Source organism: Gnatocerus cornutus, unplaced genomic scaffold, assembly GCF_029298725.1.
Source record: "Gnatocerus cornutus isolate USDA-ARS CGAHR unplaced genomic scaffold, icGnaCorn1.1 ctg00000459.1, whole genome shotgun sequence".
Taxonomy (NCBI): domain Eukaryota; kingdom Metazoa; phylum Arthropoda; class Insecta; order Coleoptera; family Tenebrionidae; genus Gnatocerus; species Gnatocerus cornutus.
The window spans coordinates 2501-18853 of record NW_028275772.1 but is presented as its reverse complement, the minus strand read 5'-3'; the positions used below and the strand labels follow the sequence as shown (position 1 = coordinate 18853).

Sequence of the window (16353 nt, the reverse complement as noted above, 5' to 3'; positions counted from 1 at the left end):
TTTTATCAAAAATTTTTTTTTACAAGTCTCGAACGTTACAGTTCCGAAAATTCTTAACTTTACTAATTTCACTCAAACGTTACAGTTCCGAAAACTTATAAGTTCACAGATTTTAATCTACAGTTCTTCACTTAACGAATTTCAGCTGAACGTTACACTTCCGAAAACTTTTAACTTGACCAATTTTAGCTAAACGTTACAGTTCCGAAAACTCATGAGGTCCACTGATTTTACCTCGAACGTTACACTTCGAAACTTTTAACTTACCAATCTCAGCTGAACGTTACAGTTCCAAAAACTCATAAGTTTACAATTTTAATCTACAGCTCTTGACTTAACAAATTTCAGCTGAAACGTTACAGTTCCGAAAACTTTTAACTCGACCAATTTTAGCTGAACGTTACAGTTCCGAAAACTCCCAAGTCCACTGATTTCACTCGAACGTTACACTTCCGAAAACTTTTAACTTGACCGATCTCAGCTGAACGTTACAGTTCCGAAAACTTCTAAGCTCACTGATTTCACTCGAACGTTAAACTTCCGAAAACTTATAAATTCACAGACTTCCCTCCAACGTTACAGTTCCGAAAACTTCTAAGCTCACTGATTTCAATCTAACGTTACAATTTTAAAACTTTTGAGTTGACCAATTCCGAAAAGTCATAAATCCACAAATTTCATTCGAACGTTGCAATTACGAAAATTCAAAACTTGACGGAATAACAAGTTGAAAACAGCTACATTTTTCAGTAGATGAATTTCGATGGAAAGCCACAATTACAATTTTTTTTTTAAAATATGTAAATAAACCTAGAAACTTGTAATTTTTGACATTTCTGAAGTTCCAGGACCTGACACATAGATGACGCCATTTTAGAGTCAGGTCAGGTCAAATTATGCTTAAAATTCAAGAAAAATACGTAAATTAACCCAGAATCTGTAATTTTTGACATTCTGAAGTTCCAGACCTGACACATAGATGACGCCATTTTAGGGTCAGGTCAGGTCAAATTAACTGACCTGACCTGACCTGACCTGACCTGACCTGACCACATGGATGGCGCCATTTTAGGGTCAGGTCAGGTCAAATTATGCTTAAAATTCAAGAAAAATACGTAAATTAACCCAGAATCTTGTAATTTTTGACATTTATTGAAGTTCCAGACCTGTCATATAGATGACGCCATTTTAGGGTCAGGTCAGGTCAAATTATGCTTAAAATTCAAGAAAAATACGTAAATTACCCAGAATCTTGTAATTTTTGACATTTCTGAAGTTCCAGACCTGACACATAGATGGCGCCATTTTAGGGTCAGTTAGGTCAAATTATGCTTAAAATTCAAGAAAAAATACGTAAATTAACCCAGAATCTTGTAATTTTTGACATTTATGAAGTTCCAGACCTGACACATAGATGGCGCCATTTTAGGGTCAGTTAGGTCAAATTATGCTTAAAATTCAAGAAAAATACGTAAATTAACCCAGAATCTTGTAATTTTTGACATTATGGAGTTCCAGACCTGTCATATAGATGGCGCCATTTTTGAGTTAAAATAGGCGCCAAAATTCAAAAACAATATGTAAAATAAAGGAAAAAACAGTAATTTTTGACATTTCTGAAGTTCCAGACCTGACACATAGATGGCGCCATTTTAGGGTCAGGTCAGGTCAAATTATGCTTAAAATTCAAGAAAAATACGTAAATTAACCCAGAATCTTGTAATTTTTGACATTTCTGAAGTTCCAGACCTGTCATATAGATGGCGCCATTTTTTGAGTCAAAATAGGCGCCAAAATTCAAAAACAATATGTAAAATAAAGGAAAAAACAGTAATTTTTGACATTTCTGAAGTTCCAGACCTGACACATAGATGGCGCCACTTTAGGGTCAAAATGGGCGCCAAATTTCAAAAAAATATGTAAATAAAGTAAAAACCAGTAATTTTGACATTTCTGAAGTTCCAGACCTGACACATAGATGACGCCATTTTAGGGTCAGGTCAGGTCAAATTATGCTTAAAATTCAAGAAAAATACGTAAATTAACCCAGAATCTTGTAATTTTTGGACATTTCCTGAAGTTCCAGACCTGTCATATAGATGGCGCCATTTTGAGTTAAAATAGGCGCCAAAATTCAAAAACAATATGTAAAATAAAGGAAAAAACAGTAATTTTTGACATTTCTGAAGTTCCAAACCTGACACATAGATGACGCCATTTTAGGGTCAGGTCAGGTCAAATTATGCTTAAAAATTCAAGAAAAATACGTAAATTAACCCAGAATCTTGTAATTTTTGACATTTCCTGAAGTTCCAGACCTGTCATATAGATGGCGCCATTTTTGAGTTAAAATAGGTGCCAAAATTCAAAAACAATATGTAAAATAAAGGAAAAAACAGTAATTTTTGACATTTCTGAAGTTCCAAACCTGACACATAGGATGACGCCATTTTAGGGTCAGGTCAGGTCATAATTATGCTTAAAATTCAAGAAAAATACGTAAATTAACCCAGAATCTTGTAATTTTTGACATTTATGAAGTTCCAGACCTGACACATAGATGGCGCCATTTTAGGGTCAGTTAGGTCAAATTATGCTTAAAATTCAAGAAAAATACGTAAATTAACCCAGAATCTTGTAATTTTTGACATTTCTGAAGTTCCAGACCTGACACATAGATGACGCCATTTTAGGGTCAGGTCAGGTCAAATTATGCTTAAAATTCAAGAAAAATACGTAAATTAACCCAGAATCTTGTAATTTTTGACATTTCTGAAGTTCCAGACCTGTCATATAGATGGCGCCATTTTTGAGTTAAAATAGGCGCCAAAATTCAAAAACAATATGTAAAATAAAGGAAAAAACAGTAATTTTTGACATTTCTGAAGTTCCAGACCTGACACATAGATGACGCCATTTTAGGGTCAGGTCAGGTCAAATTATGCTTAAAATTCAAGAAAAATACGTAAATTAACCCAGAATCTTGTAATTTTTGACATTTCTGAAGTTCCAGACCTGTCATATAGATGGCGCCATTTTTGAGTTAAAATAGGCGCCAAAATTCAAAAACAATATGTAAAATAAAGGAAAAAACAGTAATTTTTGACATTTCTGAAGTTCCAGACCTGACACATAGATGGCGCCATTTTAGGGTCAGGTCAGGTCAAATTATGCTTAAAATTCAAGAAAAATACGTAAATTAACCCAGAATCTTGTAATTTTTGACATTTATGAAGTTCCAGACCTGTCATATAGATGACGCCATTTTAGGGTCAGGTCAGGTCAAATTATGCTTAAAATTCAAGAAAAATACGTAAATTAACCCAGAATCTTGTAATTTTTGACATTTCTGAAGTTCCAGACCTGACACATAGATGGCGCCATTTTAGGGTCAGTTAGGTCAAATTATGCTTAAAATTCAAGAAATATACGTAAATTAACCCACAATCTTGTAATTTTTGACATTTCTGAAGTTCCAGACCTGACACATAGATGGCGCCATTTTAGGGTCAGTTAGGTCAAATTATGCTTAAAATTCAAGAAAAATACGTAAATTAACCCAGAATCTTGTAATTTTTGACATTTATGAAGTTCCAGACCTGTCATATAGATGACGCCATTTTAGGGTCAGGTCAGGTCAAATTATGCTTAAAATTCAAGAAAAATACGTAAATTAACCCAGAATCTTGTAATTTTTGACATTTCTGAAGTTCCAGACCTGTCATATAGATGGCGCCATTTTAGGGTCAGGTCAGGTCAAATTATGCTTAAAATTCAAGAAAAATACGTAAATTAACCCAGAATCTTGTAATTTTTGACATTTCTGAAGTTCCAGACCTGTCATATAGATGGCGCCATTTTTGAGTCAAAATAGGCGCCAAAATTCAAAAACAATATGTAAAATAAAGGAAAAAACAGTAATTTTTGACATTTCTGAAGTTCCAGACCTGACACATAGATGGCGCCACTTTAGGGTCAAAATGGGCGCCAAATTTCAAAAAAATATGTAAATAAAGTAAAAACCAGTAATTTTTGACATTCTGAAGTTCCAGACCTGACACATAGATGACGCCATTTTAGGGTCAGGTCAGGTCAAATTATGCTTAAAATTCAAGAAAAATACGTAAATTAACCCAGAATCTTGTAATTTTTGACATTTCTGAAGTTCCAGACCTGTCATATAGATGGCGCCATTTTTGAGTTAAAATAGGCGCCAAAATTCAAAACAATATGTAAAATAAAGGAAAAAACAGTAATTTTGACATTTCTGAAGTTCCAAACCTGACACATAGATGACGCCATTTTAGGGTCAGGTCAGGTCAAATTATGCTTAAAATTCAAGAAAAATACGTAAATTAACCCAGAATCTTGTAATTTTTGACATTTCTGAAGTTCCAGACCTGTCATATAGATGGCGCCATTTTTGAGTTAAAATAGGTGCCAAAATTCAAAAACAATATGTAAAATAAAGGAAAAAACAGTAATTTTTGACATTTCTGAAGTTCCAAACCTGACACATAGATGACGCCATTTTAGGGTCAGGTCAGGTCAAATTATGCTTAAAATTCAAGAAAAATACGTAAATTAACCCAGAATCTTGTAATTTTTGACATTTATGAAGTTCCAGACCTGACACATAGATGGCGCCATTTTAGGGTCAGTTAGGTCAAATTATGCTTAAAATTCAAGAAAAATACGTAAATTAACCCAGAATCTTGTAATTTTTGACATTTCTGAAGTTCCAGACCTGACACATAGATGACGCCATTTTAGGTCAGGTCAGGTCAAATTATGCTTAAAATTCAAGAAAAATACGTAAATTAACCCAGAATCTTGTAATTTTTGACATTTCTGAAGTTCCAGACCTGTCATATAGATGGCGCCATTTTTGAGTTAAAATAGGCGCCAAAATTCAAAAACAATATGTAAAATAAAGGAAAAAACAGTAATTTTTGACATTTCTGAAGTTCCAGACCTGACACATAGATGACGCCATTTTAGGGTCAGGTCAGGTCAAATTATGCTTAAAATTCAAGAAAAATACGTAAATTAACCCAGAATCTTGTAATTTTTGACATTTCTGAAGTTCCAGACCTGTCATATAGATGGCGCCATTTTTGAGTTAAAATAGGCGCCAAAATTCAAAAACAATATGTAAAATAAAGGAAAAAACAGTAATTTTTGACATTTCTGAAGTTCCAGACCTGACACATAGATGGCGCCATTTTAGGGTCAGGTCAGGTCAAATTATGCTTAAAATTCAAGAAAAATACGTAAATTAACCCAGAATCTTGTAATTTTTGACATTTCTGAAGTTCCAGACCTGTCATATAGATGGCGCCACTAAATTATGTTTTCGACTAACAGGTGGCGATACCAACATTAATAGTTACAGAAAGCTGTAATTTTTTTGACTTTCAAGTTTAGGTAACTGTTCTACAGATGGCGCCAGCATTGCTACAAATACAGGAACCTGTAGTTGTTTTTTGACATTTGACATCTTGACCTAATCTATAGGTCTAAAGATCAGCAATAGAATGGACTTCAAAGTTGATAATAAAGCTTTATTTTTATTATATATCGTAAATGGATTGTGTTTAAGCATAACGTTTGAATGGTTATGCAACCGCGGAAACTAATTGTTGCCGAACTTTCGTCTTTCCTTTGCATTCTTGAATAACGGAAATATAGATGGATTATTTTTGTGCATGAATTTTAAATTGTTATGCAACCATGAAAACACTAATTATTTTCTTTTTTCGGAGTTTTTTCAGATTATTGAAAGTCTGACACAAAACCTGTCCGTAACTGCGGCGTTCTCGCCAAACGCTACAGCTTGAAAAATCTAAAATTCGCATAGTCTAAATGTCCGAGAAAAATCGAAATTAAATGAAAACGAACAAAAGTTCGGACCGAACTAACATTAATCGAAAGTGGATGTCATAATTTTAAGTCCCTAACTAAACGGGATCTAAAACCCTTTCGAAACTGTGGCGTTCGAATTTTGATGAAAATTAATTCCAAGTCCAAAGTCGGAACTGAAGCGTTCACATTGAACGCTACAGTTTCGAGAATCTATTCGGAACTGAAGCGTTCATATTGAACGCTACAGTTTCGAGAATCTATTCGGAACTGAAGCGTTCACATTGAACGCTACAGTTTCGAGAATCTATTCGGAACTGAAGCGTTCACATTGAACGCTACAGTTTCGAGAATCTATTCGGAACTGAGGCGTTCACTTTGAACGTTACAGTTTCGAAAGGACAAAATTAACAAAGACCAAAAGTCCGAGAAAAATTGAAATTAAATGGAAATGAACAAAAGTTCGGACCGAACTAACATTAATCGAAAGTGGATGTCATAATTTTAAGTCCCTAACTAAACGGGATCTAAAACCCTTTCGAAACTGTGGCGTTCGAATTTTGATGAAAATTATTCTAAGTCCAAAGTCGGAACTGAAGCGTTCACATTGAACGCTTACAGTTTCGAAAATCTATTCGGAACTGAAGCGTTCACACTGGCGATTGCTTATGCAACCATGAAAGCAGAAATATGAAACGCTACAGTTTCGAAAACTCATTCGGAACTGAAGCGTTCACACTGGCGATTGTTTATGCAACCATGAAAGCACAAAAATGAAACGCCACAGTTGCGAAAACTCATTCGGAACTGATGCGTTTACACCGAACGCTACAGTTTTGAAACCTCGTTCGGAACTGATGCGTTCAAAAATGTCGAAATTTTTACAAGTCCAGTTTCGGAACTGTAGCGACTGCATGGACTTAGCGCGAAAAGGACACATTCAGTGGGAACTGTAGCGGTAGGGACCCGTAAAAAAAATAATAAAATATTTTATTTTTTGCTTTTTACCTTCCGTATACACATTTTTTTTTTTTTTTTTTTTTTTTTTTTTTTTTTTTTTTTTAAGTCCAAATTGGGAACTGTAGCGGTCAACAGAAAAAAAAACTTTTTCCATCAACCACATACAATTCCCATTTTTAATATAATATTATTATTTATATTAATATTATAATTATTCATAATATATTACTGAACATTTGCTTCTCCTCAGTTTCGTTCTTTGGTTTCCAATATCATTCACTTGATCATATTTAATTCAAGCTTGTTATCGGAGGAGAAACAAGTCTTTCACAATTTTCACCAGTTCTGCTTACCATGTGACGGATCTTTTGTTTTTCAACGGGCGGAACAATAATCGAGATTTTTACTGCTTGGTGTTTCGGGCTTTGTGTTTTATTTTATAGATCCGTCACATTATTCAAGTAAATTATTCAATTCAATTTGTCGTCTGCATTAGAGTCAAGATTATTAATTTCATCTCATTTGCAGACGACTTTGGATAAGAGCACTGGGTGGTCACGTTTTTTAACTAGCGGTGAATTAGCTAATTCGTTCGCAAAATGCACGTTACAGGCGGACTAATTCACATTTCGCTATTCATCGAGAAATTTTTATTCACAGCGGTATATTGTCTTTCTAGAGATTTACCACTTTTTATTTCATCGATGTATTTTTATTTTTAATTTAGCATAATATCATTAAACGGGGTCGCGATGTACGAGAGGTAACAGATCGTACGGACGCGCACATTTGATTTCATGTCAATCCATTCATCGTGCGTACTTGTCCGTCATCGCTGCCACTTACCATCAGTACTCCCTATATATGCCGCCGCGGCAGCGATCAGCTCTGAATCGCTCGATGCGTGAAACGATCGAAATCCCATAGTGCGCCGGCCGCTCGCTATGGGCGAGGGGTAGAGTAAAACGGTCTGATCGCTCGGTGCAAAAGTCCGTTTGGGTACTTAGAGACGGAATTTTAAAATTCTGATTTCGCAGATCAATTTCAAGGATTATTAGGACTCGAATGCTGTCGACCATGTTTTGTAAAAAAAGTTTTTTACGTTTTTACGGCAATTTGACTGAACGCTACAGTTTCGAAAAAAAGTCGGAACTGTGGCGTTCGATCGAAATTTTTCCAAGTCCGAAGTCGAAACTGTAGCGTTCGAACAAAATTTTTCTAAGTCCGAAGTCGAAACTGTAGCGGTCGACCAAAATTTTTCTAAGTCCGATTCGAAACTGTAGCGTTCGAACAAAATTTTTCTAAGTCCGAAGTCGAAACTGTAGCGTTCGGCGCTCATTCGTCTAAGTCCGAACTCGGAAGTGTAGCGGTTGACAAATTTACATTGACCAAAAGTCCGAGAAAAATCGAAATTAAATCCAAACGAACAAATGTTTGGGTCGAACTAGCATCGATAGAAGGTAGATTTTATAATTTCAAGCTCCTAATTAAACGGGATCTAAAACCCTCTGGAAACTGAGGCGTTCGAAATTTTGATGAAAATTTTTCTAAGTCCGAAATAGGAACTGTGGCGGTCGAGCGAAATTTTTCTAAGTCCGTAGTCGAAACTGAGGTGTTCGAATTTTTGATAAAAATTTTTCTAAGTCTCATGTTGGAACTGTGGCGGTCGAGCGAAATTTTTCCAAGTCCGAAGTCGAAACTGTAGCGTTCGAACGAAATTTTTCTAAGTCCGAAGTCGAAACTGTAGCGTTCGGCGCTCATTCGTCTAAGTCCGAAGTCGGAAGTGTAGCGGTTGACAAATTTACATTGACCAAAAGTACGAGAAAAATCGAAATTAAATGCAAACGAACAAATGTTTGGGTCGAACTAACATCGATAGAAGGTAGATTTTATAATTTCAAGCTTCTAATTAAACGGGATCTAAAACCCTCTGGAAACTGAGGCGTTCAAATTTTCATCAAAATTTTTCTAAGACCGAAGTAGGAACTGTGGCGGTTGACCGAAATTTTTCTAAGTCCGTAGTCGAAACTGAGGTGATCGAATTTTTGATGAAAATTTTTCTAAGTCTCATGTTGGAACTGTGGCGGTCGAGCGAAATTTTTCTAAGTCCGAAGTCGAAACTGTAGCGTTCGAACGAAATTTTTCTAAGTCCGAAGTCGAAACTGTAGCGGTCGACCAAAATTTTTCTAAGTCCGATTCGAAACTGAGGCGTTCGACCGAAATTTTTCTAAGTCCAATTCGAAACTGTGGCGGTCGAGCGAAATTTTTCTAAGTCCGAAGTCGAAACTGTAGCGTTCGGCGCTCATTCGTCTAAGTCCGAAGTCGGAAGTGTAGCGGTTGATAAATTTACATTGACCAAAAGTCCGAGAAAAATCGAAATTAAATGCAAACGAACAAAAGTTACGGTCGAACTAACACCAAACAAGGGTGGCTGTGATAATTTCAAACCCCTAACTAAACGGGATCTAAAACCCTCTGGAAACTGAGGCGTTCGAAATTTTGATGAAAATTATTCTAAGTCCGAAGTCGGAACTGAGGTGTTCGGTCGAAATGCCGTAAAAACGTAAAAAATATTTTTTTCAAAACACCGTTAACGGCATTCGAGTCCTAATGACCCTTGAAATTGATCTGCGAAATCAGAATTTTAAAATTCCGTCTCTAAGTACCCAAACGGACTTTTGCACCGAGCGATCAGACCGATTTACCCGACCCCTCGCCCATAGCGAGCGGCCGGCGCGCTATGGGATTTCGACCGTTTCGCGCATCGAGTGATTCAGAGCTGAACGCTGCCGCGCTGGCATATATAGGGATAGTAGTGGTGGTATGTAGCAGCGGACAAAAGCGTACGATCGAAATGTGATTTTATGTGCGTCCGATTATCTTGTTACCTCTCGTACACCGCGACTTACCCGTAGTTGGGACGATGGCCGGAATGTGTACCCTGTGGACCCACCATCGTTTGAGGGATGACAAATCTTGCCATTGACCATGCACAGCGAGATTGCGGATGCGGCGAGCGTTTCTATGTTAGCGGTCCAAATGCAATCAAAGATTTTATGTGTTCGTGTCAGAACGACCAAAAATTAACAAATGCGTCAACTCACTAAAGTCCGAGCGAGAATTTTGAAATAAATAAAATTTCATAAACTCGTAACGTGTGAATATTTCTAAAGAGAAATCTCACAATAAACCGTCGCTTTCAATCTAGCGAAGAGTATGGAGAATGTTTGAACTTTTGCTTGTCGACGACGATATTTTTTCTTTACGATAAAATTTCAAGTCGATGTGCCCAAAAATCTCTAAATTTTGAACTGGGAAATTATTTCTTCGTCCGATGAATCGCATTGATCTCTGTTTTTGACGAAAAAAAGACGGATAAAATGCAGCATTCAATCAAGGATATAAAATAAAAGAAAAATTTTCCGTAAAAACTATATTACAATGGAGGATTATGTTTCTACTTTTCGTCCGATGAGTCGCAACAAAAATAAGTAATCCATCCGTCGTTGTTCGTTTAGTCGATCTGAATGCACTGTAAAAATTTATTAAAGTAAAATGTTACGTTGCATTTCATGAATTTTGACAAACGTGTACCGAAATGTGTACAAATTATTTATTTCGACGACGACGACAACTTAGAACGGATGAATAAAATTAATTGTTGCAAGATTCAAACAAGGATGAAAAAGTCATAGAAAATTATTCCGTAACCATGATATTGGATTATTTTTTCTTCACTCTCTCCTCCGATGAGTCGCAACAAATAAAAATCCATAAATCAATTCATCCGTCGTTGTTCGTTTAGTCGATCTGAATGCACTGTAAAAATTTATTAAAGTAAAAATGTTACGTTGCATTTCATGAATTTTGACAAACGTGTACCCCGAAGTGTGTACAAATTATTTATTTCGACGACGACGACAACTTAGAACGGATGAATAAGAATAAAATTGTTGCAGGAGATTCAATCAAGGATGATGTGAGAAAAATGTCGAAAAATTTTCCATCCAGAAAGATCGCGTGGCGTTACGTCTCTTCTTACGAGGTTTTCGTTTCGCAGACACGCACACTTTCTTCAAAACAATAATAGGAAAGTGTTCAGTTTTTTATAAGAGCAGCAGGTGTCTTTCCGAAATTCTACGATTATTGTAGCTTATATGACTAGAAGGAAAGAAAGACTAAAACTCTCTTATTTTAAAACAAGAACGCAGTTCCCTGGTTGATCCTGCCAGTAGTCATATGCTTGTCTCAAAGATTAAGCCATGCATGTCTCAGTACAAGCCAAATTAAGGTGAAACCGCGAAAGGCTCATTAAATCAGTTATGGTTCCTTAGATCGTACCCACATTTACTTGGATAACTGTGGTAATTCTAGAGCTAATACATGCAAACAGAGCTCCAACCGGAAACGGAAGGAGCGCTTTTATTAGATCAAAACCAATCGGTGGCGGTCTCCGTCATCGTACAACTTGGTGACTCTGAATAACTTTACGCTGATCGCACGGTCTCGCACCGGCGACGCATCTTTCAAATGTCTGCCTTATCAACTGTCGATGGTAGGTTCTGCGCCTACCATGGTTGTAACGGGTAACGGGGAATCAGGGTTCGATTCCGGAGAGGGAGCCTGAGAAACGGCTACCACATCCAAGGAAGGCAGCAGGCGCGCAAATTACCCACTCCCGGCACGGGGAGGTAGTGACGAAAAATAACGATACGGGACTCATCCGAGGCCCCGTAATCGGAATGAGTACACTCTAAACCCTTTAACGAGGATCAATTGGAGGGCAAGTCTGGTGCCAGCAGCCGCGGTAATTCCAGCTCCAATAGCGTATATTAAAGTTGTTGCGGTTAAAAAGCTCGTAGTCGAATCTGTGTCCCGCGCCGCCGGTTCATCGTTCGCGGTGTCAACTGGCGTGCCGCGGGACGTCCTGCCGGTGGGCTTAGCTCGAGAGGGCGGCCCAACTCAATCCCGCCGCGGTGCTCTTCATTGAGTGTCGAGGTGGGCCGGCACGTTTACTTTGAACAAATTAGAGTGCTTAAAGCAGGCTAAAACTTCGCCTGAATACTGTGTGCATGGAATAATGGAATAGGACCTCGGTTCTATTTTGTTGGTTTTCGGAACCCCGAGGTAATGATTAATAGGAACGGATGGGGGCATTCGTATTGCGACGTTAGAGGTGAAATTCTTGGATCGTCGCAAGACGGACAGAAGCGAAAGCATTTGCCAAAAACGCTTTCATTGATCAAGAACGAAAGTTAGAGGTTCGAAGGCGATCAGATACCGCCCTAGTTCTAACCATAAACGATGCCAGCTAGCGATCCGCCGACGTTCTTCCGATGACTCGGCGGGCAGCTTCCGGGAAACCAAAGCTTTTGGGTTCCGGGGGAAGTATGGTTGCAAAGCTGAAACTTAAAGGAATTGACGGAAGGGCACCACCAGGAGTGGAGCCTGCGGCTTAATTTGACTCAACACGGGAAACCTCACCAGGCCCGGACACCGGAAGGATTGACAGATTGAGAGCTCTTTCTTGATTCGGTGGGTGGTGGTGCATGGCCGTTCTTAGTTGGTGGAGCGATTTGTCTGGTTAATTCCGATAACGAACGAGACTCTAGCCTGCTAAATAGGCGTATTTCGACATCCCAAAGGCCCGTCGATCCTGGGTTCGCCCGGTGGTCGTGCGCGGTTTTTACTGTCGGCGTACAAACAATTCTTCTTAGAGGGACAGGCGGCTTCTAGCCGCACGAGATTGAGCAATAACAGGTCTGTGATGCCCTTAGATGTTCTGGGCCGCACGCGCGCTACACTGAAGGAATCAGCGTGTCCTCCCTGACCGAGCGGTCCGGGTAACCCGCTGAACCTCCTTCGTGCTAGGGATTGGGGCTTGCAATTGTTCCCCATGAACGAGGAATTCCCAGTAAGCGTGAGTCATAAGCTCGCGTTGATTACGTCCCTGCCCTTTGTACACACCGCCCGTCGCTACTACCGATTGAATGATTTAGTGAGGTCTTCGGACCGGTACGCGATGGCGTTTCGACGTCGTCGATGTCGCTGGGAAGATGACCAAACTTGATCATTTAGAGGAAGTAAAAGTCGTAACAAGGTTTCCGTAGGTGAACCTGCGGAAGGATCATTAACGTGTCCTCGTACACACGAATTTTGACATATGTATAATTTATTATTATGCATTTTCATTTGATCGTGTCGATGTACACTTTATGTTTTTACAACACCGTCGTCGATGACATGGAGTCGACGGCACGATCTTTTGTCGTGCCGTTGCTTGTTTCTTTTTGAAACACCGTGTGTACGACGTTTTGAACTACGAATCGTACATATTCGGAAAAACAATAGCGTTACGCTGGCCCGCAGCGCCGGTCCTTGCGATCGAGTTTTTCACCTTTTTTGAACGAGAAAAACCGAATTCGCTCGGGCATACGGCTGTTTCTTCGGGTACCTAGATTTTTTGATTTTTTTTGTACTATCTCTCGATCTTTTCCAATGATGGAAAGAAGGAGGGACGCTTTCGGTTTTTCGACCGGATCGCGGAAAGTTGTGAACTCCACCGCGAAAGTCGAAAGACGTTAGAAGTCCTCTTTTTTCGGACACACGGAGAGGATGTAGCAGAGTAGTCGAGAAAGAAGAAAATCGCAGGTGTCGAATTAGGTTACGACACCGTGGGTTTTAAATGATTTACGCCCGGCTACGGGACCGGCGAGAAACGCTCCCGATTCGATTCTACGATTCGCGTGAATGATGTTCGTCGTTAGACGCTTCAAAGAGTTTTTTGAAAGCGCCGTTAAACGAGCGATCGCACACACATCACACCTTGCTTTTTTAATGTTTTTGGTAGATGTGGTAAAGTGATTTCGTTAGAAACGGTAAAATTCTCTTTACGGAGCGTACGACTGCACCATTTCAAAATTATATACACCGTCAATCGTCATTAAGTCACGATATAGAACGGTAAACTTGAGGATTTTATGTTAGACGCTCAGTCTGGCACGTCTATAAATTTTTTCGTCAAAATTCACGATCTGTCTTCGGTTTGGCGACGAAAAAATATAGAAAGAAAATTGAAACACGAACACAAAGACCGCCCGCGAAAATCTCTTTTCGCTTACGGCGGATACTAATTCGCTTTTTCATAACGAGTACGATGATGTAATGATGTGTTCATTCCGATCGATCAAAAACCGTCTCTTCGTCACACTTTTTAAAGTGCTTGACACACACACACGCACACTAAATGAAAGACACAATAAAGGAAAACTACCGAAAATGTAGTTTATGAGAGAAAGCAGCATTATTTATTAAAATTATTGCTGAGAAAAAGGAAATTGGCAAATTCCTAATTAAAATCGTATCGAACATGTCCCATCTTCACACATACATGCTCGTACTTTGCGTGTAAAAGCGGAGACCGCGTGAAAAAGAAAAGTGCTTCTTTTTCGGTGCGCGGATACAAATTTGTGTTTGGGTTAATATTTTTTTTAATTTTTTCGTACGCGTAAAACTGAGACCGACGATCGCGTTCCCTTTCAGACGAGAAAGTACGGACGAAAGACAATTAAGAGCGAGAATCATAAATATCCATACCACAACACCGAAATTTTAGACGTGGCACGTTTCGGAACCACGAAGATCATTTTCGTTTCGGATGTACGCACGTACGCAAAAATTTTTGCAAGACGTGTATAGACAGCTGGACGATCGGCATGATCGGGGTTCTTGTGGAACGAGCGTTTAAATTTTAAAAAGATTACCCTGAACGGTGGATCACTTGGCTCGTGGGTCGATGAAGAACGCAGCTAATTGCGCGTCAACTTGTGAACTGCAGGACACATGAACATCGACATTTCGAACGCACATTGCGGTCCTCGGATATAATGTTCCCGGACCACTCCTGGCTGAGGGTCGTGTCAATTTCAAAGACTGCTCGGTTTTCGTTTTCGGACGAAAACGTCGGAGCGTGTTGGATGTGTTGCGACGCGTCGAATAGGTACTCATTAATGTACGTGATCGTCACTTACGTCACGATATAACGACGCACGCCTCGAACGTGTGCCGAGACGTTTACTCGAGCGTGTTTTTTCGTCAAAAAGGACGGGACGGGTATGCTTTGTATTTTTTTTTACAAAGTCCGTCGGACGTCCACCTTGCGAATCATAAATACGAAAGTGTTTACGTCGGCACATGTTCTTGCGTGGTGTGTCGTAGAATCGTGTGTTTGTGTGCGTTTCTCGTGCAGCGAGTAAATTTGCGCGACATCTTAAGACGCGAAAGCGACCAACTACTACTTGTTGTAGTTGTTGGCTGGTCTTTCGGCGTAGCACGTCCTATTTCTTCAACATGTCGTCATTTAAAAAAAAAAAATGGCGTTTTAAGGTTGAGAACGTTATAGACGGTCGTCGTGTCCGAGACGTGTAATGCAAATCGCGACAGACGTCAGATCGTAAGCGTTTCTGTAAACTTAGCCATTTTTTAAAAAGAAAAATGACGAACACGTATAGCAAGGAATGGGAGACGTGTCGTGATCGTCGAAATGACCGAATGAAAAATTTTTATTTTTCATATGCGACCTCAGAGCAGGTGAGACTACCCGCTGAATTTAAGCATATTACTAAGCGGAGGAAAAGAAACTAACTAGGATTCCCTCAGTAGCGGCGAGCGAACAGGGAGAAGCCCAGCACCGAATCCCGCGGCCGAAACCGGACGCCGGGAAATGTGGTGTTAGGGAGGATCCGTCATCCCGAGATCGTGCGGCGCGTCCAAGTCCATCTTGAACGGGGCCACAGCCCATAGAGGGTGCCAGGCCCGTAGCGACCGCTGCCGATAACGGGAGGATCTCTCCTCAGAGTCGGGTTGCTTGAGAGTGCAGCCCTAAGTGGGTGGTAAACTCCATCTAAGGCTAAATATGACCACGAGACCGATAGCGAACAAGTACCGTGAGGGAAAGTTGAAAAGAACTTTGAAGAGAGAGTTCAATAGTACGTGAAACCGTTCAGGGGTAAACCTGAGAAACCCGAAAGGTCGAAAGGGGAGATTCAGCGTGACTCGATGGCGGCGCTGGACGATCGTGTGACAGATGGCGTACGCGTCGTTTGCACCTTTCGTTTTGTCGATCTGCCGTCGAACGCGTGCACTTCTCCCCCTGTAGGACGTCGCGATCCGTTGAGTGCCGGTCTAAGGCCCGCGGTGGAGCTCGTTCGGACGGTTCGCCGTTCGCCGAATGAACCCGTGGTGTTTCCCGATCGGCTCGCTCGACGGTATACAGATGGCGCGGGGCCGCTACACAGTTAGCGTCCGACCTTCGGCAAGCGCGCCCGTCGTGATGGTGATCGGACCTGGTGCCGGTCCCGTCCCCGGGTGGCTGTTCGCTGAGGTGTTCTCGGACAGACCTCGTTGAAACGCCGATCTGCGACGCTATAGCTTTGGGTACTTTCAGGACCCGTCTTGAAACACGGACCAAGGAGTCTAGCATGTGCGCGAGTCATTGGGATTTAACTAAACCTAAAGGCGCAATGAAAGTGA

The 16353-nt window shown here is 40.0% G+C and overlaps 2 non-coding genes and 1 pseudogene across 2 annotated transcripts; all 3 read left to right on the top strand.

Moving 5' to 3' along the window:
• The first annotated feature begins 11034 nt into the window (after positions 1 to 11034).
• LOC148165237 (small subunit ribosomal RNA) lies at positions 11035 to 12955 on the top strand. Its single transcript, XR_015771651.1, has one exon. It is a non-coding gene; the product is annotated as a small subunit ribosomal RNA (ribosomal RNA).
• A 1627-nt stretch (positions 12956 to 14582) lies between these two features.
• LOC148165236 (5.8S ribosomal RNA) lies at positions 14583 to 14739 on the top strand. The gene has a single exon (XR_015771650.1). It is a non-coding gene; the product is annotated as a 5.8S ribosomal RNA (ribosomal RNA).
• A 658-nt stretch (positions 14740 to 15397) lies between these two features.
• Positions 15398 to 16353, top strand: part of LOC148165235 (large subunit ribosomal RNA) — a pseudogene marked incomplete at its 3' end in the record, with an annotated part of 3456 nt that continues 2500 nt past the window's right edge.